We start from the raw sequence: 26,236 nt of genomic DNA on the forward strand, positions 1-26,236 counted from the left end.
ATTATTCAAGAAGTGTGTTCATAAGTTTCACTAAAAAAACTGTATTTTTAATAATGTAATAGACCTGCTCTAAAAAGTGGTTCTCTTATCTAGATAACATCTATCACACTGCAGTCAACTACAAAAACAAAAAGAGCAAAATACAAATTTAGAGAAACACTTTTTCTAAGGGAAGCCTATTTAAACCCTGTAACATTTAGAAAAGTTCTCAGAGCCCCAAATATATTTCACAAAAATATAGTTTCCTCAGTTTCATGTAATGTGTTCTTGAACATTTTGAGTAAATGATTAGTCAATGGACAGTTGCATTTCTAAATTGAAAGTCAAGGAGTCAACATTTCTCATAAAAATAAATTACAGTACATCTTGGTCTCCATTGTCAAACACTATTGTTATTACCAGATCTACCTGACAATTTTTTAAAACCAGTCCTAAATCCTATAACTCCCAAGTCCTTGATCAAGCCTACTACTGTAAATTGAGTGTCCATGATTAACACCCAAACCATAAAGTCTTGGGTGTTTAGCTGAATTACAGGGCTCATGTTTTTCCAGGAGTGTTAAATGAACACTCTGGAGGTGGACTACTGGGTCTAGCTGGAGTCAATGTGACAGGGTTTAAATCATTAATACCCTTTAAAGGAGGCACTGGAATTACATGATGATCTGAAAAGTGTACGACATTGGCTGCAATAAGTGTAATCCAATCATCCCTGAGAATTTACACAAAGTCGACACTAGAGTGTACAGCCTGGTGGTCACATGAGCAAGAAGTATGTGTTCATTTGCATCTCATCAAATTCTTCCCATGCTCTGATCCAGCCAATGAGCCAAAACCGAGGGTCTACAAATGCTTATCTCAAACTTCTAAAACTCCATCCAAGGTAGATCCTTCTATTATAAGTTTGTCCAACTGACCAATAACATGGAGTGGTATCTGGTGGGACACTTGGTCACTGGACGCACTCACTGGATACAGGGTGCCAAACGTCATCAGAGCTATGGCTTTGACAGAGGCAGTGTCTACAGCAAAATAATTATTCATTTCAATTAGCATATATGTAATACAAAGAGCAGATTTTCCTGCTAGATTGGCCAAGCAAATGGATTCATTCAGGAAAAGAAGATATTGTAAGTCCTAGAGGAATTCTACACAAGCTTCAACTAGGAACTATGGCATGCTCTCGACGCCAACTTAACTAGCAGCTTCAAAGACAGAAGCAAAAGGCTGACTCCAAATAGAAAGCATCCTGAATGAGTTAAAAGAAAGAACCAACTGATAATCTTCCTGTGTGTATCTTGCAAGGATTAAAAAACGAGTATACTTAAAAAACGTTAAAAAAACGGTCTTTTTTTTTTTTTAAAGATTTTATTTATTTGACGGAGAGAGAGGAATCACAAGTAGGCAGAGAGGCAGGCAGAGAGGGAGAGGGGAGGAAGCAGGCTTCCCGCGGAGCCGAGAGCCCGACGCGGGGCTCGATCCCAGGCCCTCGGATCATGACCTGAGCCGAAGGCAGTGGCCTTAACCCACTGAGCCACCCAGGCGCCCCAAAACGTTCTTTCTTTTAACATAAGGAGAGCTCCCCCCCATGGGGAGCTCTAGACCTTAATCTTTCAAATCCAGTGAATAGACCATTTCCTCATCATCACCGGGGAACTTATCAAACATTCATGAAGCTTAATCTTTCAAATCCAGTGAATAGACCATTTCCTCATCATCACCGGGGAACTTATCAAACATTCATGAAGCTAAAACAATCAAACAAGGTCAAGTGGGTATCGGCAGGGAAAGCCCTACCATTAGGGGAACTACATCACACCAGTAGGAGGTCAGTACGTGTAAAGTTTACTGCACCAAAGAGCAAGATCTCCCAGGACCCCCAGTCAGCTGCTACACATCTAAACCCCTGTCATAAATGGCCAAAAAAAAAAAAAAAAAAAGATTTTTGTGGTTTTCTAAAGAGATGAATGGGCCCCATAATAAGGAGCAGCCCAGCACCTGCCAGAAGACACTCTGGAAGCTGGTCTTCCCTGAGCAATTATTTCAACCTCTAAGGGTAGAAGTATTTTTTGTGATATTGTGTTAAAAGGTAAATGGAATTAATATTTGGACCAGAGGAGATTTTGGCAATCTCCTCTTCATGGCTGGATATGTGGTACACCCACTGTGGATCAAAGACTTCTGAAAAGGATACACATTCAGACTTAACAACCACCTGAAATCCTAAGTGGAAATTACCTTTACTGTAGGAAATTTGTAACATATGCTCTTATGATGAAGCTCAAGTGGGTCAAAGAATTACATGATAGAAAAAGAATCTGCACATTCACAGAAAGTGAACGGGTAGGCAAATAATATTGTATGTAAAATACAGTGACTCAAGAAAGGTTACAGGCTGTACTTCACAGCTTATAAGCATTTTTTCCTATACTATTGCATTTTCCTAAACACAAACAACCTTAGTTTTTAAGTATTTTCAGTTAAACTGTTTAAAGGCCCATATATGGTAACTATGTAATGATTTAAGTTAAATATGATCTCTTGGTCATGAGGTGCCCTAGTCATCATTCCCCTTTAGGTCCATGACCTTGAGCCTTAACCATCCTTCAGATGTATTCTTATACTAAAAGCTCTTAACAAATTTCATCTTATTTCTAATTCAATGTCAGAGAATTAATGTGTTGACATTGGAATTAATTATCAGTCCCAGCATAATTAAAGTGACATTTAACCACTTAATATATCAAGGAATGTAGATGGAGAAAAATATAAGAACTAGATTCTCTACCTGAAAGGAAACCAGTTATTTCAAGCTCTATGCTAATTCAATCCATGATCCCCAAAACAGAACTTTGGGGAATTCTATTTCATTCTGTCTTTAATGAATCCAAACTGAGTCACTGGAACCAATGGCCAATTATTCACATATGTCGTCTATTTCTAATTCTTGGCCAAATAAGCTCTCAGAAAGATGATTTAAAAAAGAGTCTTAGCACCCATATATATGACAAAGGTATTTTGGCTTGTGAAGAATGACTATAGCTTGTATTCTGGCAAGATTTTTAAAAAGATGAAAATCAGCATCATCCTTACAGGAAATAATTCCTAACCCCCTCTGTTCTGTTTGAAGAACAGTCACAAATCATTTTAAAGTCATCACTCCCAGTGGTGAATTCTCACACTGTCCTAGGCTTTCTACTTTATGGGATTTGAAAAATCAATGAGAGAATTTCATTCAGAATAAAAATGTGAGCACCTTGAACTTGGGAAAGAGCAAACTGCACCACAGCACATCAATATCTTCCATTTGGTACCAGTTGGTACAGAGGTTAAAAAAGTTTAAAAACAAAACCACGAAAACCAGGAAAGAGAGAGGGAGATGGCTAATTGGAGGGGTAAGGGTGATATATGGACAGAGCATACACAACTCCATACCTGTTCAAACCCTTAATCTTGGTGCAACACTGGTTTTGGTAAGCTCCCAAAAACGCTAATGAAGTGAGTACCAGGTAACATACCCAGGAAGGTTAAGGAGCAGGAAGGAGAGCTCATTTATCACAGACGCAGATAAACTTGGGTTCAATTGCCCACTCTGCAACTCCTCAGCTCTAGGACTTAGAGCAAGCTATGTGCCCCCTTTTAACCTCAAGCCTGCCATCTGAAAAATGAGGCCAATAGCTCCTACTTGATAGGATTCTTGTGGGGATTTTATGAAGCCTCAGATCATGAGTATTGAGCCTGTAGAGTCTGTGGTTCAGAAGGATAGGCCTTGGAGTAAAGGCTGACCACCCACATTCTCGTCTCCGTTCAGCCACACACCAGCTGTGCAACTTGCATGTGTGACAGAAAATTCTCTGAGCCTCATCTCATCAGTTCTGCCTGAAAAATGCACATGAGTCTATCGCTTCTACCTTCCTCATTTTCCTATTTTCAAATCCAGACAAATAAATTTATATGTGGGAAAAAAAGACGGTTTTTGGATAATACCTACGCAGAGAAGTGGTCTCTAAAGACATTTTTACTTTGAAAGAACCCTCCAGACTCTTTAGGAAAAAAAAAAAAAAAGGCATGAACAAAGCATATATTTACATTGTATTCTTTACTTTAAAAGTTTTAATGTTTCTTAATTAAAAGGCCTAATTAACATTAAAAGACTTAATGCTACTGAGAACAATTATCTTCACTTGTATCAGCTAAACTAATAAAAAGTGAGATTAAATGGGTATTCATACAATATTTGTCTTGAAATCTCATATTCTGTGTTGTCATTTTGTCCCATCTAAAGCTTTAGTAAAGTAGCATTTCCCACTGCGAATGACTTGTTAAAATAATCATCTTAGGTAACTGTGAAGCATCTTAAGTTTTTACTCTGGATTTCAAGCAAAGGAATCCACCCTGCTTTCTGTATTAACTGCAACATTAAAAAAAAAAAGCCTTTTATAAGGTAGTATCATTATTCATAGATGCTTTTAAACAATCACTCCAAATTGGACTCCTTAAACAAGTATGTAAAGAGAAACCAGTCATTACAGGATTTCAGAGGGACCTCAAAAGGCCTCTTGTGATTGGTAGAATTTCTTGAACATAATCCATGTTGACAGTGAGTCAAGAGCTAAAAAAAATACTATGTTTAAAAAAAGAGAAAGGTATCTGAGGTTATGATGAATTTGACTTATTTCAGGAATGTTTAAATTTTTTTTAAAGATTTTATTTATTTGACAGAGAGAGTGTAGGCAGAGAGGCAGGCAGAGAGAGAGGAGGAAGCAGGCTCCCTGCTGAGCAGAGAGCCTGACACAGGGCTCGATCCCAGGACCCTGGGATCATGACCCAAGCCAAAGGCAGAGGCTTTAACCCACTGAGCCACTCAGGCGCCCCAGGAATGTTTAAAATACTCACATAGGAATGATGAGTTGTTCAGTAGGTGCCTCCCCCCACTTGGGGGTGGGGAGGGCTCTCTGAAATATACATGCCAGCCAAAGAAAACCCAATATTCAGAAAGCTACTGAGGTTAAACAAGTTTTAATTCAGTTTTCCAAGGGAATCCATGTCAGTCATGCTCAATTGCTCCTGCCACTCCTGGCTAACATGGTGTGGGCTTTGCAACAGGTGGTTTCATTCATTCCTGCATCCCTTCACCCACCATGTATAGAACTCTTGTTACCTATCAGTAACAAAAAGCCCCCAGTTCTGGAAGGAAAGAAAGTATACATAGTGGCTCATCTCTTGAAGATCACAGTCTAGTAGTGAGAGAAGACTAATGAGTATGTACTTATGTGAGGTGAGGGTATTTGCTGGACAGAAAACCAAGGAATAAGGCAGATGGGGAATCTAAGGGGTGGGAACAGGGGAGGGAGCAGTCCAGCCCAATACTGAATTACATTTAACTTTATTTTATTTTACTTTTTTATTTATTTCTTTTCAGCGTCACAGAATTCATTGTTTATGCACCACACCCAGTGCTCCATGCAATACAGGCCCTCCATAATACCCACCACTTGGCTCCCCCAACCTCCCACCCCCCATCCCTTCAAAACCCTCAGATTGTTTTTCAGAGTCCAAAGTTTCTCATGGTTCATCTCCCCTTCCAATTTTCCTCAACTCCCTTCTCCTCTGCTTTAAAGAAGCATCTGAAACAGGTACCAGCCAGAGCCACTGTCCGAATACAACTGTGGCTCTCAGAACCTGATTACCAACTGAATTTGTCAATAATGAGTCATTGAGAAGTCCTCAAAAAAAATAACAATTGTAATGCCCCAAACAGCAAAAGTTATTTCTTGAAAACAGACTGAAAATCTAGGTACTGCATTTGATGTTTTATGTGTATTCTTTTTCTTTTTTTTTTAAGATTTTATTTATTTATTTAACGGAGAGAGAGAGAGAGATCACAAGTAGGCAGAGAGGCAGGCAGAGGTGGGGGGGAAGCAGGCTCCTTGCTGAGCAGAGAGCCCAATGTGGGGATGGATCCCAGGACCCTGAGATCATGACCTGAGCTGAAGGCAGAGGCTTAACCCACTGAGCCCCCAGGCGCCCCATGTGTATTCTTTTTCGTTATGACATTTTGGGGTCTACTAGGGATGGTTGCAAGATGCAACAGGGCTATATATTTGCAGCTGCTGCCACCAAGAAGAGAAGCCTATGTTGCCCACCTTGAATCTGGTGTTTTTTCAGTAGATGGTGGGAGAAGTAATAACACTGTGAATCCCAGGGCCTAATTTCAACAGGAATGCAACTTCTGCCTTGTCCTCCCCAGGACCCCAAGCATGCTAAGCAGTGAGGAAGCTTGCAATGGAAAACCACTTGCAGAAACATTCCAGGCAGTTCAGCTGTCCCAGCTGAGCTCGGGCTCAGGCAAACAAGCAGTTTCTGAGCAAATTTAAGTGAGATTGGTAGCAAAACCTCCCAGGTATCCCACACAGTTCACAGACATAATAAACCTTTGTTGTTTGAAGCCTCTAAGCTTTGGGGCAGGTTTTTAGGCTGCAACAGACAGAGAAACGGAAGCTGCCAGTGATCAGAGGCTCACAGTGAGAAAGAACAGAGCCAAGACTATGAGTTGTGTCTGTCCAACTGCAACCGCTAACCTTTGTAGCACCACAGGTCTAATTTTCCTGAAAACCTGTTTCTTTTTAGTGAAAAAATGAGGTTAAAATAATTCATTAATATCTGCCATATTCAACATTCCTATGATTCTGTCAATCAAGGAGCATATAGGTATATTCCCTGCCCAGCCTCCCCCTCAAATAATCACACCATCCCAGCAATTCCAAGGATAAAAAGTTTTGATGTCTTCAGATTAAAATTCCAGTTATATCAGTAGGTTATATCTAACCTAAAACAAATTACTCTACTTCCAAATATGTTAAAAAAAAAAAAAGGTGGGGAATGGTAATAGTCATGGAGTACAGATGTAAGCAGATGGAGTAGAGGGTATGAAATGCCTTTAGAGCACACTCAGTTACATTCAGTGCAGTGGAACACAGATCATCCTTGTGTGTGTGTGTGTGTGTGTGTGTGTGTGTATGTGTGTGCAGTCATAAGTAACATCCCAAGCCATACCTGCCTACTACTTGGCATCAAGAATAAAGATGGTAGGGGCGCCCGGATGGCTCAGTGGGTTAAAGCCTCTGCCTTCAACTCAGGTCATGATCCTAGGGTCCTGGGGTCAAGCCCCGCATCAGGCTCTCTGCTCGGCAGGGAGCCTGCTTCCCCCTCCTTCTCTCTCTGCCTGCCTCTCTGCCTGCTCGTGATGTCTGTCAAATAAATAAATAAAAATCTTTAAAAAATAATAAAAAAATTAAAAAATAAAAAAAGAATAAAGATGGCCCCCAGTCCTCTGATGGCCCTTTCATTGAGAATCAAGGTCTAGGTCTTCTCTCTCAGATTGTTTTGGAATTCTAAGCCATCATGTAAGAAATCCAACTTTTCTAAAATTATCAGGCTGGGGAGGAGGTCAAGTTGGTCACCTGAAGAGATCACATGGAGAGGGCTGTTCCCGTCAGTCCAGGCATCTCGATCAAGTGACAGGGGTCCATGAAGATTGAAGGTGCCATCTTCAGCTCCAGGTACACAAAGGACCACACAGACAACAGTCTACTTCTGCCCACAACCCCCCAATTCATAAATGATCCCATACCGTTATTCTGTGGCAGTTTATTATGTTGAAGTAGATAAACCAGGATACAAGTGCTTCTAAGTACAAGAAAGACAAAATTCTTAAAATTTCTGTCTCAGTTAGTAACTTCATGGCTGCCTGGAACACATTCTCTGTCCCCCTTACTCCCCCCACCCCCGCCAACTGTCACACGCACAGACACACACATGCTTTCCTACATACAGATCTAAATCTACAAAAAACACATAAAATAGCATTATTTTCAAGTTGCCTGATAAACTATGAATTTATAGTGAGAAGTGTATTATAAAATGGAGGATAAAATATACTAAAAACAACAGGAAACACAAATTTGACTATTAAACTCGACCATGAAGCTCACAACAGCCAGAAATCAAGAAAGAAAAATAAAAGACTATATATCTCTCATTCTTGAAAGGGACGAAACATTATTACTCAAGGTATGTCTTGTTCTCCTAGAAACAAACAAAAATTCTTTCAATGGTTCATTTTATCTGGGCCAGTAGATAAGATAAAAAATTTCTGATGTTAATAAAAACTCACAATTAGTTCTTAGAATAAAATCAGAAACCATAAAAGAAAATGTTAGACATGAACCTAGAAGTATGATTTAAAAAAAAAAAAAAACATTGGACCTTTTTCTAAACCATATAAAAAGGAATAGTCCCCTTAATATTTGAAAGGTTCTTATAAATTCATTAGAAATTGGAATACTGACATAAATACACAGTTCAGAAATACATTAGTGAAATGGCTTTGAAATATATGAAAATATGGCTCAGTCTACTAGCTGAGAATGCAACTTAAAATTAAAAAAAAATGATGCAGTGTTTCCAGATCTCTGGCAGAGATAAAATAGATTTGATGACATGACCCGGCATATGCTGGAGAGAGGTAAAGGTACCATCCCTGTCTTTCTCCATGGCTCACTAGGGGCATTTCTGCAGTAACTCTCCAGCATACACCTCTAAGACACCATCCTGCATAACTGCACACATTCACAGATATTTCTGTAAAGATGGTCATTAAATCACCATAATAAATATTTCAGTCTAAATATGGACAGTCTGTTAATGATTGGTAAAATATTAACTTTCAAATATTGAAATTTTATGCAATATTTAATAGATATAAGTATATGCTCAAATACAGAGAGAGTTCTAATATTTCTTCTTAGGTGCATAATGCAAAGTGCAAGTCAGTATGCTTTTTACTTTCTCATTCATATAAAAAAAAGGGGCATGGACTGTGTATATGCACATATGAGCACAGGCATGTGCATGGAATATTTTTGGAAAGGTTCATAAATAAAAATATACCTGGGAAATACAACTGGGAAATAATATGTGCAGCAGCTTCATTTTTATATAATTTTTCCCATTTATTTAGATGTGTATTTTTACCATGTACTATTATTCCTCTCTAAAATTAGTGGGGTGGGGAGAAATTCAATGATTTCCCAAGGGCTTCCACATGACATGCAACAGAATAACTAATAGTAATAACACAAATGCAGTATTTGGGGACCTGGAGGTTGTGTAGTTATATACCAGAGAACCCCAGAGTCCCCCAGTTACTTGCTATCACTGCAGAGTCTGATGGGGAGGCAAAGTTCTACCTCTTACCCTCACCAGCTTTAATCAAAACATTCCACTTTTATCTATTTTATACATTGCAGCTACACAAAAGCCTTTGTTTAAATGGGAAAATTCCACTCTTAGACAGGTCTGAGAATTCTTGACATATCAGAATACACTAACAACACATCCCCTAGCTGTCATCTGTGATCCAGGACACAGCTGGCTAGTTTGATTTTAACCTACATCATTCCATGAGAGTTAAAGGACTCTGTATTTATAGATGTATGAAGCTGCCCCAAATCATAAAGTCTCCTACTGACCAGTCTTATTTGAATGTATTCTGATTAGGGGACAGTATCTATAAAAAGCATTGGCAATTTATTTACCAAATTTCCAAACATGAAAACAAAACAATAAACATGAAAAAAAACATAAAAACAAACAAATAAAAACAACAAATGTGTGTGTGTGTTTTAATTTAATTCTGTAAGGTTTCCAATGTTTTATATAACGGAATTATTTCACATTAGACTTTATAACTTTGTCCCATTTACTGAGGAAACAATCGTGGGAATCTTGAACGTCACAGACTACAACTTGATGTTCTCCTTAATAAAAAGAATTTGTAGTTGTGAAGTCTTGGCTGTTACTATGGCCCAGGCTTACATCGTATTCCTTTTCTAACTGCAACTGAATAGGTCTTCTTTCCCACATCACTGCTATCATTTAAAATGCATTGGCTCCAGTATTTTATTGCCAAACACTCAACCTGCTTCTGTGTCCGAGACCACTTCTGCTTCCTCAACAACAGTATTCTGTGCAACAGAGAGCTGCTATGACACAACTGCAATGGTTTATTCCTATCTTATATAATTTGGGCACGAGAATTTTCTCCTGATGTTCCTGATACAAACAACAGGTCAAATACCAGTCTCTCTTGCAAGGCATAATTCCTACAAATTTTGACTACCCGCCCCCTTAATGTTTAACATTCCTTTTCAGCCACATTTTTCTACTGGATTCTACTCAGATGTCTAATAACTCCTAGAAACTGATCCTTTTCTGGCAGTTGATCTTCATTTCTCGACTTAATTTTCATCACTATTACTCTGCCCTTGACCCCTTCCCATGGGCCTCTCCTCTGAGACTTCTCCTTGGACATGCCTATCTCCAGGCTAACTGACGGCTTCGCTTGTCCTAGGCTCCATTGAAACCCCAGATAAAATGATCTTCTATCCACCCAGAAGAAGTTTCATAGGATTTTCAAACAAATTCAAGTTTTGACATTCTTTCAGGTCAACAAGAAGAATTTAAATCCTGAATGTTATTCTGAATGTACAATCACAAAGACTTTTTAAAAAATCTTATTTGACAGAGATGAAGAGAGAGTGAGTGCACACACAAGCAAGTGGAGCGGGGAGGTGCAGAGGGAGAGGGGGAAGCAGACTCCCCACTGAGCAGGAAACCAGGGATGGGGGACTCTATCCCAAAACAGACACTTAACACCTGAGCCACCCAGGCACACCACAAAGACTCTTCATTAAAACAGACTAGATATTAATGGAGAACGTAATATTGATTATCAAAAGCCCATACCCAGAAACTATCCTTTTACTACAAAATTAATGAAATGAAAGTTTTCTCTACCATAAACTCTGGTACACTTGATTTTTACAGTAATATCGATCTGTTCCCTAAACTTCACTGATTAGGTATAACAGCGCCAAGTAGTTTGTAGGAATGGATCACACTTAAATATCTCATCATTTGGAACTGAGCCACTGGAAATTTGCAAGCTATCCTGCTTTGTTGTGTTTAATAGAGGGCAGGTAGGGGAATCAGTTCAGTCCCCTCTGTGAATAATTTTGGGAGAAGTCTTAACAGGATTAGGAAAAAAGGCAACTAACAATAATGATCACTTTCCTTTCTCATAGTTGTGTTAACATAATTGCATATGCACATCCAAACAATATAGTGAAGAATGGTGTAAAGGAGAAATGAACACCCCACAGTGAATCAATCTTTTTCAGAGTCAAAGCTGACATTTCGGCTTCCCTGAGGGAAAGTGAGGGGTGAGGTGAGACTAAGACAGTCAGCAGGCTGTCTGGGAGAGGAGGGGAGAGAGGAGAGCTGAAGAGCTGTCAGCTGAAAAGGGAAAGTAGGGTGTAGGAAACATTCCTGCAAACCAGCTGTGCTCTACCACTTTAAACAATCCAGCAAAATCACTATTTTTTTTCACTTCAAAAAATAACTTATCCTTAGAATATAATATTCTTGCTTAATACTCAATTATCTACGTACAGTTTAGCATTATCTTTGCAGTTGCTAATTTACAACAGTGTCCCTCCTCCGAAGCATGGAGATCATGGTTAATAAAAGCCAAATGGAAAGATAACACAGTCATGAGTGAAGTTAAAAATAGAAATGAGACATCCTTGCAGACAGTGTTCAAAACCCATACACATCTCCTATTAAACCAGATTCCCAATGTCTCTGCAATCCTAGAGGGACAATTTTGGCCTCATTTGTCTTGTGTTTCTGAGAGAAACGTATTATCAAAATACCTACAAAGCCTCTTAAACACTGAACTGTAATTTTCAGCCACCCCCCTTCATATCTCGAAGCCAGTATCTGAAAGAGTACTAACATCCTGGCTTTGAAGTTTGGTATAAGTTTAAATACCCAAAAATAATGTCTCTGTGAAAAAATATAAAAATAAACAACCAGAAGAAATTTTGGTATCTTGCAAATGCCAATTTGTAAGATTTTGGTATCTTGCAAATACCAATTTGTAATGTTGAATACATTACAAATCCAGATTTAGTAGTTACTTTTATAATATTAAATTCTTTAAAAAAGTTTAACTTTGGAATATTTTTAAAGATCTTAACAGAGAGAGACAAACACACACTGAGAGAACGAGTGGGAGGAGGGGCAGAAGGAGAAGCAGACTTCCCCCTGAGCAGGGAGTCTGACCCAGGAAGGGATCCCAGGAACCTGGGATCATGACTTGAGCAGATGTCAGATGCTTAACCAAGTGAGCCACCCAGGTGTCCCAGAATATTTTTAGATTTTCCTAAATATTGGGAACAGATTACAGAGTTTCCACATACTCCACACCCATTTTTCAATTATTAAAATCCTACCTTCTGGTTCATTTGTCACAACACATGAATCAATACCTATGTATACTTTTAACCTTACTTTGTTAAGATTTATTTTATTTGAGACAGAGAGAGAGAGAGAGACAGAGAGCATGAGAGGGGAGAGGTCAGAAGGAGAAGTCCACTCCATGCTGAGCAGGGAGCCTGATGACCTGAGCCGAAGACAGATGTTTAACCAACTGAGCCACCCAGGTTCCCCTGCTCTTTTAATCTTAAATTCATACTGTATTCAGACTTCCTAGCTTGTACCCTGGGCCCACTGTGTGGCTTTACCACTTCAACAGGCCATCCAGGATACCTCATAGTTGTTGTCACATCCCCTGAGCTTTCAGATATGATAGCTTCTCAAATTGTTTTTGATGACGTTGGCCATTTGAAGTAGACGGGTCAGGTATTTCATAGATTGCTCCTCAACTGGGACTACAGAAATGGTTTTCCATGGTTCGACTGGGATGACTGATGACTGGTTTGGGGGAGGAAGATCACGGTGGTAACGCTTCCTGTGTATCAAAGGTACACACTGTCAACATGACTTCCTGATGTTGATCATGGTCATTTGGCTCAGAAACTGTTCTTCAGGTTATACTCTGTAGATGTATCTTGCTACCCTTTTCATACAGTCCTTTTTGGAGCCCACACTTCATGAGCGGGGAATAATGCCCCTCCTCTGGACACTGCAGTATTTCTATGAATTACTTGTGATTCTTCTCCAGGAGAGGTCTGTCCTCTCCCCCACTACTTATTCAGTCATTTCTTTGTATCAGCATGGGCATAAGGATATTTTATACTTTGGGTCACACACTCTAGTACTACTCTACTGTGTTCTTCCTATTGCTCTGTATTTGGTCATCAGCAGCTCTTTCAAGAAACTCCTGAGTCCATGTGGCATAACCCCATGATTGGGGGCTTTGCCTTTAGGAGTTCCTGACTTTCTGGAAAAATCAGAGGTTACAAGTTCATGTTACGCATTTCTTGCCTGAGTCCTAGAACCAGCTATTTCCCCAAGGAAATAGCTTTCATAGGAAAATGGCATTAGAAACCAAGTACGTATACCGCTGTGGAGTCTGGGGGCTTCCAGCCTCTCCTCACTATGTGAACAAAGAACTGTGTGTGAGCTCACTAAGGTCTGCGTGTATAACTGGCGTCCAACCAGATCCATACTGAGCTGAACACGAGCTCATGCAGAGATCACTCTAGTCTCCTCTCTCCACTTACCTCAAAGCTCTCACAGCAGCGGAGAGAAACCTGGCTCCCACGAACCACTATCCTTTCCAAATTATGTGCTTATAAGATTCTGTAATTCTCTCTTAAAGTCTGTGGATGGACATACACACAGACTCACAAACTTGAAAAAGACTTCAGGGATCTTTAGGTTCATGCCCCCTTTTACATATGTGAGAATTGAAGCTTACATGACTTATCAAAGGTTATAAAACTAGTTGTGGACATACTGACAAAAAAAAAAAAAAACAGCAGGTGTCTTCTCATTGAAATAATTGAACATTTAGGTTTTAGAGTGACACAGCCGAACATTCATATTACAGACGAAGAAACTTAAAAACATCCACAGTTTAATGGTTTACATCTGGTTACTGACAGACTAAAAGTCCATGTAAAATAGGAAACGTGACAACTGGACAAGTGAATCCTCTACTTACCTGAAAAAAACATTAAAATGTTAATCATCAAAATGTAGTCTTTGGCTAAACTAGGAGTTCCTATCACCCTACATTAGAGACAGATACTGTAAGTAAATGTAAGATACCTAAAATATTTTGAAATAGATATTGATCCATGACTCAGTACAGAAGTGAATCCACTTAGGTAATTATGGAATTCCTCACCAAGATACAACAGTTTTGCTTAAATTCGGCTCTTTCCTGCATAACAGGGAACAAGGTCCTTCCAACTGTCTTGACACTCTTCACAAACAGTCATGAAGGAAATAAATGTTGATGTGTGTATGCCAAGTAATGTGATCAAAGACCTACTGTTATTTAGCAGTTAATATTCATGGAAAATATTAATGTATTTTATTAAGCAATGTTTCGGTTATTAGTATTAGTCATATTAGAAAGTACAAAATAGAGTTTTTCTAAGAAGTAGTTTTTATAACCTTTTTAATAGTAAAATTTACAGAGGACATTTGCAAAGTAATATAAATGAGCAACAAGCTAAAATAAAAATTAACATTTATTTAGCTCCTAGATCAGGCACTGAAGTTTTATATGCTTATTTAATCTTCAATGAAAATTATTTTCCTTATTTTTGTTTGAGTAATCTATGGCACACAGCAAAAACAAATCCAGAAGTAAGGTGGATATTCTAGTTTTTATCGAATTTCAGCTTTTCTTTTAAAATGAGATTTTACGGCCCTTATGTTCAGAGATCACCTTGACCAGGGGTTCTTACTGCTACCTGCATATTAGATAACCTTTAGGACTAAAATACAATACCACTCTGGGAGATTACGCGTGGTTCTCAAGTTAATGCACCGTCATATGGATTTTTTTGTTTTTAAACACTACTCACTGGGTCCCAACATCAGGGTTTCAGATTTAGTAGATCTGGAGTAGATCCCCATTATTTCTATTTCAACGAAGTGTCCAGGTGGTGTCGGTGGCCTGGACACCACACTTGAAACCAGGGAGCGCTGAGTTACAATCTCTAGAACTCGAAGAACTGGAGCCTGAACTTTTGTTGTTGTGGTGGTTTTTTAAAGATTTTATGTATTGATTTGACAGACAGAGATCACAAGTAGGCAGAAAGGCAAGCAGAGAGAGAGGAGGAAGCAGGCTCCCTGCTGAGCAGAGAACCCAATGTGGGACTTGATCCCAGGACCCTGAGATCATGACCCGAGCCAAAGGCAGAAGCTTTAACCCACTGACCACCCAGGCACCCTCTTTGGTTGGTTTGTAATTGAACCTGGCAACCTTATGAAAATGGAGAATGAACCCCATATGTTAATTTACCAATGTCAGCAGTATGGACCATCTTGTTTTATTTATTACACACAATTTCATTTTCTCATTTCCTTCACTTTTCTTGTCCTTCTGTTTTCCTTCATTTTTTTTTTCCTTCTGTCTTTCTTGAGACTATTTGAAAGCAAATCTCAGATGTGATTTCCTTCATAAAGAATTCACATACTGGGCACCTGGTTGGCTCACTCTGTTAAGCGTCTGATTCATGGTTTCACCTCAGGTCTTGATCTTGGGGTCGTGAGACTGAGCCCCCTGTTGGGTTCCATGTTCAGTGTGGAGTCTGCTTGAGATTCTCTCTTTCCCTCGGTCTGCCCCTCTCCCTACAAATGCTCTCTCTCTCCCTTTAAAATAAATCTTAAAAAAAAAAATTTTACATGTACCTCTAATCTTTCTTTTCTATCTTTCTTTCTTTCTTTTTTTTTTTTTAAAGATTTCATTTATTTATTTGACACAGAGAGAGTGGGGGAGTGAAGACTTCCCGTGAAGCAGGGAGCTGGATGCTAGACTCAATCCCAGGACCCTGAGGATCATGACCTGACACAAAAGGCAGACGTTTAACTGACTGAGCCACCCAGGTGCCCTAAGATTTTTTTGTTTTTTCTTAAATAACCACCATGCCATTATTACACAAGTGCCTCTCAACCCCACTCCGCCCATATTTTAATACACAGCCAGGACTAGGAGTCTCTAATGCTAGTCCCACTCCTTTATTTTATGTAATTTAGGAAAAACTGAATCAAGGCAAAAATGATTTGAGACCATAGGTTGGAGGGCTGGAATTAGAGGTCTCACTCCCTAACCTTTTATCTTTTAAACTACATTTTCCCATAGAAAATTAAAAAATACAACATGTTATAAGAAGGAAAACAAACTGTAGTAGGGTTGAAGAAGTAATGGTAAGGAGAGGGATTAATGTGTTATGATTGGATTGTGCTACATTGTATTTCAAAAAAATCAAATGACTATCTCTACAGATGTGCTCATCTATGGATAGCAGTATGTATAGTGTATTGGAAAGTTGATTTGATTGATGCTCCCCATATACTTGTCAGTCCTAAAACAAATTGCTTAAGTTTCAGTTCCCTAAATGATGTAATATGAATAAGCAGCAACAACTAAAAAAAGCACTTGCAAAGATCTTTATAAAACACTAATAAGCTAACCAAATTTTAAAAATGCTTATTTAGCCATTACTTTGTTTTAGAGGCTACAAATGATTGGGACTATTTTCATTTAAAAATGTGCATGTAGGGGCTTCTGGGGAGCTCAGTCAGTTAAGCGTCTGCCTTCAGCTTAGGTCATGATCCCAGGATCCTGTGACTGAGTCCCACATTGGGAATCCCTGCTCAGTGGATGGTCTGCTTCTCCCTCTGTCTCTGCCCCTCCCCCTGCTTGTGCTCAAGCTATCAAATTTAAAAAAATAAAAATATGTTTGTGTGTACTTCAATGTGCAAAATATTATGGTTTTAACTTTAAAATATTCTAAATCTGGGGTGCCTGGGTGGCTTAGTCATTAAGCATCTGTCTTCGGCTCAAGTCATGATCCTAGGGTCCTGGGATTGAGCCCTAAATTGGGCTCCCTACTTGGCGGGAAGCCTGCTTCTCCCTCTCCCACTCCCCTTGCTTGTGTTCCCTTTCTCGCTGTGTCTCTGTCAAATAAATAAATAAAATCTTTAAAACATAAAAAATAAAAAATAAATAAAATACTCTAAACTTGTTTAAGGACTTGTTATATCTGACTTAAGCTATCCATTAAACTTACCGGTTAGGGACACCTGGGTGGCTCAGTGGGTTAAAGCCTCTGCCTTCAGCTCAGGTCATGATCCCAGGATCCTGGGATGGAGACCCGCATCTGCATTTCTGCTCAGCAGGGAGCCTACTTCCTCCTCTCTCTCTGCCTATCTCTTTGCCTACTTGTGATCTCTATCTCTGTCAAATAAATAAAATCTAAAATAAATAAATAAATGTACTGGTTACTAACAGTTGAATCTGATTTTCAAACTACTCTTCAATTTTTTAATATTTTTGTTTCTCATTTATAGATTAATTTATGTATGAAAATCAGATCATCTCCTTTCTAGTTTACTAAAAGATAGTGATTATAAGATTTCACATTAAAAATTTAGAAAGCTTGTATTAATGGCCCCTCAATGATGAATAAAATAAGAAAATTAAGATTGAACACGTTAAACTTGTCAGAATTGAATATTTTTTTATTTTTAAACATGCAGTCTGAGTTTTCTCTAGAGCATATAATTCAAGATAGGAGAAACTTCAAATAGGTAAGCAAGCCTAGAAATTTTCAGTTTAAAATTTTAATGGAGTTTAAAATTAGCCAATGAAATTATTTATTTAACACTGTTAAGTAAAAGGAGTGTATCTGGACAAGCACATGGTATGAAATAAACTATCTTCTCTTGGGTTTTCTTTCTGCTTCTTGTGTCACCAAGAGCTCTCTAATGCAACATGCATCATGTGTATATAAAATGAGAGAAATGCCTGAACTGGACTTGAAATTTCTAGAAATTTCCTTTGTATCAGAGGAACCACATCTGCCTGCAACAGTTCATCTGATGAATGTTACACACTCAAGGGGATGCAAACTCGGGGATTACAGGGGATTACACACACAGGAATCAAACTCACATAAAAATTAAGTTTTACTTAGCACAATCCCCTCTAGTGGAACACAAGGAATAGCACGGATGATGACGGGGAAGGGAGGGCAATGTGAAGGGGGAGGAATCAGAGAGGGAGAGGAACCATGAAGGACTCTGGACCTGGGGAAGCGAACTGAAGTTCTCACAGGGGAGGAGGATGGAGAGAGGGAGTAGCCAGCCAGGTAATGGGTTTGAGGAGGCATGTGCTGTGATGAGCACTGAGTGTTACATGCAACAGATGAATTATTGATCACTGCATCAAAGAGTAATGGTTTACTATACAGTGACTAACTGAACATAATAAAAAAAGTAAGTATCATTTGGATTCAGGAGTGAAAAAGATCTGCCCCCCCACCCAGCCATTCTGATGCTTTGAAAACATGTCCCCACTGCCTGATTCACCTTGTAGAGGAAGGAGAAGATGCCGGCCCTCGGTTATTCTAGGGAAATCAGGCAAAGCATGGCCTTTTGCTGTCCCAAGTGTATTATCTATGTAAACCGAATTTCTTCCCCTTTGTCAATACTCACACCAGCCAAAGTAACACTGAATGGATTCTCATCACACTTTGACGTTTTCAGTATGATCTAAGATAGAGTTTATGTGGCATCTTTGAGATTTATACAGAGGTGGGATCAGATGGGCAGTCATGCCTCAGAGCTGCTAAATCTTAAGTCTAGTCCAAGACAGGCAGCGTTGCCCGAAGAGCCACGCCAGAAATCCTGGGAAGACACAGGCATACGAGACAAGCTTCACTTCCGTAAGCTCACTGCCATTCACAATCACAACGGTGTACATGCTGACTTGCAGTTTCAGTTCCTAGTAAAGATGCTTGGTATTGGGGGCAGTTCTGTATGAGGAAGAGAGGAGAATCATCAGAGATTTGTCTAAGGATAGCATGTTGGGGCAGAGAACAGCAATAACCTCACAGCCTATGGAAAACTTCCTAAGACCGCTTCTGACCAGGAGCCTAGTGTTGTTTGTATCAAACCAGATCCACTGCGGTGGATCAGTCTCCCCAGGAAAGAAAAAAAATTGCTCTTCTATAAATAGTTGACTCTGAGCAAAAGCATTCTGGCTCTGGTGACAGAACACACAGTGTACGTGTCCTTGGAATGGGAATGTGTGAGTATTGGGGGATTAAAGTCAATCCACTTCAGAATATTTTACCTTCTGACCCCACACACACATCAGTGACTCAACGTTGACTGGAAGAAGCAGGCTCAGGAGCTAAAATTGTATCTAAGCTACCAAAGGTCAGCTTGACGCATCTGCTTCACTATCTCATAAAATTCATTCTTAAGCTTGAAGACAAGAAGACAGTCTTAAAAGTTAGCAAACAGAATACTTAGCCCATGCATTTCCAAAGATGCTTCTCACTGAAAACGGTCATCACTTTCATCGTTTTCATTAAGAAATCTGAACTTATTGGGGCGCCTGGGTGGCTCAGTGGGTTAAAGCCTCTGCCTTCGGCTTGGGTCACGATCCCAGAATCCTGGGATCGAGCCCCACATCGGGCTCTCTGCTCAACAGGGGGCCTGCTTCCTCCTCTCTCTCTCTGCCTGCCTCTCTGCCTACTTGTGATCGATCTATGTCTGTCAAATAAATAAATTTAAAAAAAAAAAGAAATCTGAACTTATTATACTTGGGTTTAATTGGACAGGTTACAACATAATTCCACTCTCTTAACTTTGATTCTTGCTTTGTAAACACAGCCCATGGATGTACCTATCAGTGTTTCACGCATAAGCGCAAGGCATTCCTTTGTCATCACGGATCGCATTGTGTGTGTTCCTTTCATTTTTCACAGCAACTCCTTTAAGGAAATAAAGACTATTCATTTTGTTAAGTTTTGGGGTTTCATTTTTCGACTGGCTTCCCTTTACACTGCCTTTCAAATCTGAGTAGACCCAGTAACTGAAGTGAGAGTAGATGCTAATGAAGGAAACACCCAGAAGGCTTGAGAAAAGGACTCTTCCCATTTCTAACATTGCCAATGGTAAAAAGATTATTTTTATTTGTCAACATAGTTGATAAATAAATTCAGGCACACTTCATTTTTAGGTGCTTCACAGATACCAATTTTTTTTATTTAAAATCAAGCTAAAGTTTTAAGACTTCAGGGGAGGAAGTCTCTACAGATGTGGTGGCAACAGCACGAGAACTAGAATCAAAAATGGGGCCTGAAGATGGGACCAAATCGCTGCAATCTCCCAACAGAACTAAAACAGACAAGTTGTTTCCTGTCGATGAGCAGAGAAGTGGTTTCTTGAGATGAGCCTATTCCTTATTCCTATGAGGATGCTGTGAAGACTGTTGAAAAGACAACAAAGGATTGAGAACATCACAGAAACTTAGTTGATATAGCAGTGGCAGGGTTTGAGAGGATGGACCCCAATTTTGAGAGAAGTTCTACTGTGGGTAAAAGGCTATCAAATAGCATCACATGAAAGAAACAGCTCATGAAAGACAAGTCAATCAATGCAGCAAACTTCACTGCTGTCTCTTCTAAGAACTTGCCACGGCCACACCAGCCTTCAGCAGCCACGACCCTGGTCAGATGGCAACCACCATCATCGAGGCAGGACCCCCACCAACAAAAAAGATTATGCCTTGGGGCACCTGGGTGGCTCAGTGGGTTAAGCCTCTGCCTTCGGCTCAGGTCATGATCCCAGGGTCCTGGAATCGAGCCCCACATCAGGCTCTCTGCTCTGCAGGGAGCCTCCTTCCTCCTCTCTCTCTCTCTGCCTGCCTCTCTGCCTGTTTGTGATCTCTGTCTGTCAAATAAATAAATAAAATCTTTAAAAAAAAAAGATTATGCCTTGTTGAAAAGCTCAGATGATGGTTAGCGTTTTTTAGCAATAAGCTCTTCTTTTAATTATGTTTATATTTTTAGACATAATGCTATTGTGTGATTGAAAGACTGCACTATAGTGTAAACATAACTTTTATATGCATTGGGAAACCAACAAATTCACCTCACTCATTTTATTGCAATATTTGTATTATTGTGGCTATCTGTAACTGAGCCCATGGTAGCTGGGGAGAGTACCTGTGGTCCTCTAATTCACACTCGAACTCAAATGATCTCCTTTTAATTATTTCGGACGTCACAAATTGCATCTGTTTTAAACCTGTTCTGTTACAAAATAAAATAAAATAAAATTCCCTAAAGGTTTCGCTTTTGTGTTTTAACACTTGAAAAATGAGTGACTGGAACTCAGCATGGAAACCCTTTAGCCTGCCTGATGAACCCAGGAGAGGCAAGAAAATAAATAGAAGGGAGAGAAATGTAATGTATTCAGTTTTATCACTTCTCTAGAGGGCAAACCCACAGATGCTCAGTTAGGTCAAGAGAAAGTATGTTGGTGCTTTCTGATGGGTTACATGTGATGAACGCAATCCCAAATTGTATTAGGTTCTATGTGGAGAAGACATTTGTTACATCATTAAGTTTAAGTTCCCTTTCTTGAAAATTATCTCCCCTTTCCTCCTCCTTCCCTCTCAGCCTGTTTTAAACAATACAATGTTTCTAAATGAATCAATCCATAATTTTTTAAGTATAATTCGCCAATTCAAAGAATCTGACTTAACAATAACAGGGCTATTCTCCTTTCTGATTTTATTTCCCTTCATTGCATGCTCACCATCTGGCATATTATATACTTGGCGCATTTAATTGTTTACTGTCCATCTCATCACACTAAAATTACCCTGGCTGAATGTAGAGGTTTTTTATAGAACTCTTATATGGCAGTTACCTAGTACATATTCAATAAATACTTGCTCAATTACTAAAAGAATAGCTAAATTAAGGGCGCCTGGGTGGCTCAGTGGGTTAAAGCCTCTGCCTTCAGCTCAGGTCATGATCCCAGGGTCCTGGGATCGAGCCCCGCATAGCCTGTCTGCTCCGTGGGGAGCCTGCTTCCTCCTCTCTCTCTGCCTGCCTCTCTGCCTACTTGTGATCTTTATCTGTCAAATGAATTAAAAAAAAAAAGAAAGAAAAAAAGAATAGCTAAATTAATAAAAGAAAGTGTTATCAGGTAAGTAAAACATTCATATTCTCTAACACACATACCCAAATGGAAATATGTAACTACCACATCCAAATGATTTAATGAACCAGTCATATCATGCCATGATTATTCATCTTGTCAAAAAAAATCAGGTTGCCGTAATAAAAATTTTTAATATTAATATATATGGAAAAACAGTATTTTTCAGAATATTTGGTTCATTCCAAAATATTAAGTGTATGTTTATTTACACATATATATAAATATAGGATAGAAATAAAGGTAAAACCATTATCATGTATATTAAAGGATTTTTGTCTTTACCTGTAAAAACCCAGAGACTTTGTCAGCAAATACCAAGAATCAGATTTTAAATGACTTCAAATTGAACTTCAAATATTATTTTTATTTCAAAAGTAGTCCTCTACTTGACTATTAAAATCAGCTGGGAATATTTTTCCACCCAGTAAATTGAAATATTTTCTTTTATCATGAACAGAAGATTTTTTTTTTTAAATAAAATATCAGCAATTAGGTCACAAAGAAGCACTAAGCCCTCTCTGCATGATGGGTTTTCCTTCATGCCCTGGAAGGTGTGAGAATCAGAGGGACAGTAACTTTTGAGCCCATAAACTGAACTCAACCTCACTTCAGGATGCATGCTTGATTTTGCACAAGAAAGGAAATGGATCAAGGAGGAAGATCTAATGCATGAGAAGCAGTCTTTTGTGCTATCCAAGGACAAAAGCAAAATCATGAAATTGATTCTCCATCATATTGGCAGCAGGAAAAGACTTCAAGTCAATTCCTTCCGTTAGAGCATATTTCTCTTAGGAGAAAAATTCACCGTTTGGTTCAACATAACAAAGATAGTTCCATACTACAGGTAAAAATAGCCTTTAAAAATACATTCTGAACCTGACCTCAGTAATTATTCAAGCATTTGAGCTTGAAATCCTTGCTTAATACCATCCTCCTAGGACCTATCTGAGATCCTCAAAATTAGTGGTAGAAATTTACACAGTAATTATTCAATCCTGCTTAGGTATAGTTTGTTAATAATGTGTGGCAGTCTTAAAACCTTCAAAATATTTCTGGTTTCCTTCCCAGACATTCATCTCACCCTGCTTCAAGATACACAGTGAGACTGCAGATTTTTCTTTTCTGGACGGGGCAGATGCATGGTTAGTTCTGGCTAATGAGTTGAATGAAACACGGGCCCCTTCCATGTGGAGGCCTTCACTGCGAGCCTCTTGAGCTTTCTCCCCCGCCATAATGCATGGATCCTACTGTGATGTTGGCTATGCTGTTACCTTGGGATTCTGAGTGATTACACTCATGAGGAACTCCATGTCCAAACCCTGCCACCAAATCGTGATGGATACATAATAGGAGTGAGAAATAAAAGTGTGTTGTTTTAAGCCATTAAAGTTGGTGTGGTTCTTAGACAACATAACTTAGACTTCTCCAAGTATAAAGCTTCCCAGAATCAATACCTGGGTAGGCTCACAGCCATTCTCAGGCACACACAGAACAGCTATCAATTAGAGTCTGAAGAGCACCTCCAGGCTAGGTCAAAACAGGGCCTCATACTCTAACAAGTGTTCTTTACACAGTCTATTGGTTTTTCTGTTTTGTTTTTTCATTTTTTGTTTTGATTTTGCACAAATCACTCTCCCTAAGCTTCCATATTTAGAATTTCCTAAATGCCCCTTTCTCATCTCTCAGATGAAACCTTGATGGACTTGTGCAGTGACCTCTCAGCCTACCTCTGCACCCTCAAAATCCAGTACTGAGGAGTTGGGATATACCTATGTGTGTCCATTGGAGATGGGGCAGGAGCTAAGACACAGTTCTGCCTTCCCCTCTAGTAAAAATATATTCCCATTGAAACTAGTAAATCAAGCCTGTTTGATCCAGCTTGGTTAGGTTCTAGATTAATGTTTATTACAGATTAAGTAGGCATGTGGTATGTTGTCCTAGGAACCTAACCATTTTTAATATTGTTTCTATGTGAAAATGTATTCCAAGTTCCAAACAATTGATTCACAAATTAACTTCTGGAACATGACCAGTTTTTAAATGTGGACTCCTGCATGGTAGAATGAGCAAGGTAGAGAAACAAAGAGATAATACCCTGGTCTGCTATCTTCTGTGGACAAGGATGGTAGCTTAATAATGATAAGACTATCAGCCAGAGCAGCCTGTCAATTAGAGGTTTACTTAGCATTCACTTAGGAGATCCTGTTTTCTTCTGTCAGTTTTCTGCTACACAATTCACAGCCATACGGGAGGAACTGGACCCTAGAAATGACAGGGGAAAAGGGGACAGAATATATGGTGCCATCATCCTGTCCCCAGTACATCACTGTATTTGTAATCCAGGGGCCTGAGTCCTGACAGTTTTCTCTGGGAGATGGTTCCTGTGGCAGAAGACAGATGGGGAGTCACTGATAGGCAGAACTCCCTACTTTTTAGTGTACTTTTTTTGGTCACACTGACATTTGATGGAGGTATGCTGGAGTGACTATAATTATTTTACATGTCTGCCTGATCATGCTACTATGAGAAAATGACCACCCTGATTTAGAGAATGGCAAGATGACCAAAGGTAAGCTTGGAATTTCTATTAATACACCAAGTATACACTCAACAGACACTGCACAGTTTAGGCAAAACTTTACTGTTTGGCTACTCATCATGCTTGATAGGACATTCCTGCTACTATATGAGATTTCCAGAAATGAGAGGAATTAGGAGCCACAGTTCTCATTAAAATGTTTAGTTTTCAACCAAGCAATACTGGCATATTTACAGAATGGAAGCAACCCTGAAAAATAATTGAGTCTATTACAGGTTGTAAAGAAAAGCCAGGACTCCACTGTCCACTGAACATGCTAATTGAATCCGACTTTGCAAAAAGATGAAGCAAAGAATGTTTCTCTAATTGCAAAGGTCTCTGGCTGGGTACATATTTCTATTTATCACTTCACACTTGGGCAATACATGGTGCTTCGTATAGATCCTATTTCTTAGGAAAAGATTCTTAATTTGCAGAATAAGACGACTGCTCTTTTTATTGATGCCTCCTACAGTGATTTGGCATGAACCCTTGGGGATGAAAACTCCAATTAATTTCAAGGCATTTTTAAAAAAATTTCTAGGTTATGGGTAAGTTCATTGAACAAGTTTCAGAGCCAATGATGACTACTCAAGTAGCTTCCCAGATTACACAGTCAGTGAAAGGGGCAGATCACATTTATACTGACTGCACTCACTTGCTAGGAGTTGTCTCTGGTCACAGAAGTTCAGGTGGTCATAAATCCCTACAGAGTTCAAGGTGAGGATGGTCATATCACACTGGCAGTTACACAAGCCATCAATGGCAATTACCAAGTTACAGATACAGATGACATGTAATTCTCACAACTGGATCAGTAAAAATATTCTCGATTTCCTTTTTGGTGTCTTAGGGTATCTAGAAGGGGTAGAGCCTGGAGAGTATATCTGGAAACCCCATGACAGAAGACAAATGCACTAACCCAACTGGCAGAGTAGCCCACGTTGACCAAGATCAAGAATATTTTACATCAAGGGAGGGACAACCACAAGTTACTCTATCTAATGAGTCAGAGTCTCTGTTAATTTCATGACTGTTTTCCCTGGGAGACCTCACTGTTCTCTACTATTGGGATATACTGGTGGGAAAACAATAAACAAAAAACAAACAAACAAAAGACAAAAAAATAAACACCAAAACAAACCCCTGCCTTTTTGGAACTTATGATCCTAGCAGGGGAACCTAGAGAACACAAATAGATATAACAGGAAAATATTTAGTAGGTCAGAAGCCTAGCAAGGTTATGGGGAAAAAATCCAGTGAAGTGGAGTAGGGAATGTAAGTGTTGAGAGGAGGTGGGAATTTGAAATCAAATAGGACCACCCTTGATAAGACAGTGACCTCTGAACAAAATCCTGAAGGACCCAAAGGTGCTAGCAGACCATTCCAGTCTCAGGTTCCTGAGTAGCAGAGTATAGCTGGACTCAGTAACAGGAGGAGGTCAGGGTGCCTGCAGAAGCCTGGGTGAGAAATCCAGCATGAGATGAGGCCAGGAAAAGAAAAGGGGTCTAACCAGTCTAAAAGCCTAATGCAGGAGAAGACTGTGGCCCCACCAGGAGTGGAGCAGGGACACAGAGCTGGATG

General features: G+C 39.3%; 1 pseudogene; it reads right to left on the reverse strand.

Annotated features, from left to right (window-relative positions):
* Window positions 1-431: 431 nt before the first annotated feature.
* LOC122899240 lies at window positions 432-9,927 on the reverse strand (annotated as a pseudogene).
* Window positions 9,928-26,236: the final 16,309 nt, after the last annotated feature.

Source organism: Neovison vison, chromosome 2 (genome assembly GCF_020171115.1).
Source record: "Neovison vison isolate M4711 chromosome 2, ASM_NN_V1, whole genome shotgun sequence".
NCBI classification, from domain to species: Eukaryota; Metazoa; Chordata; class Mammalia; order Carnivora; family Mustelidae; genus Neogale; species Neogale vison.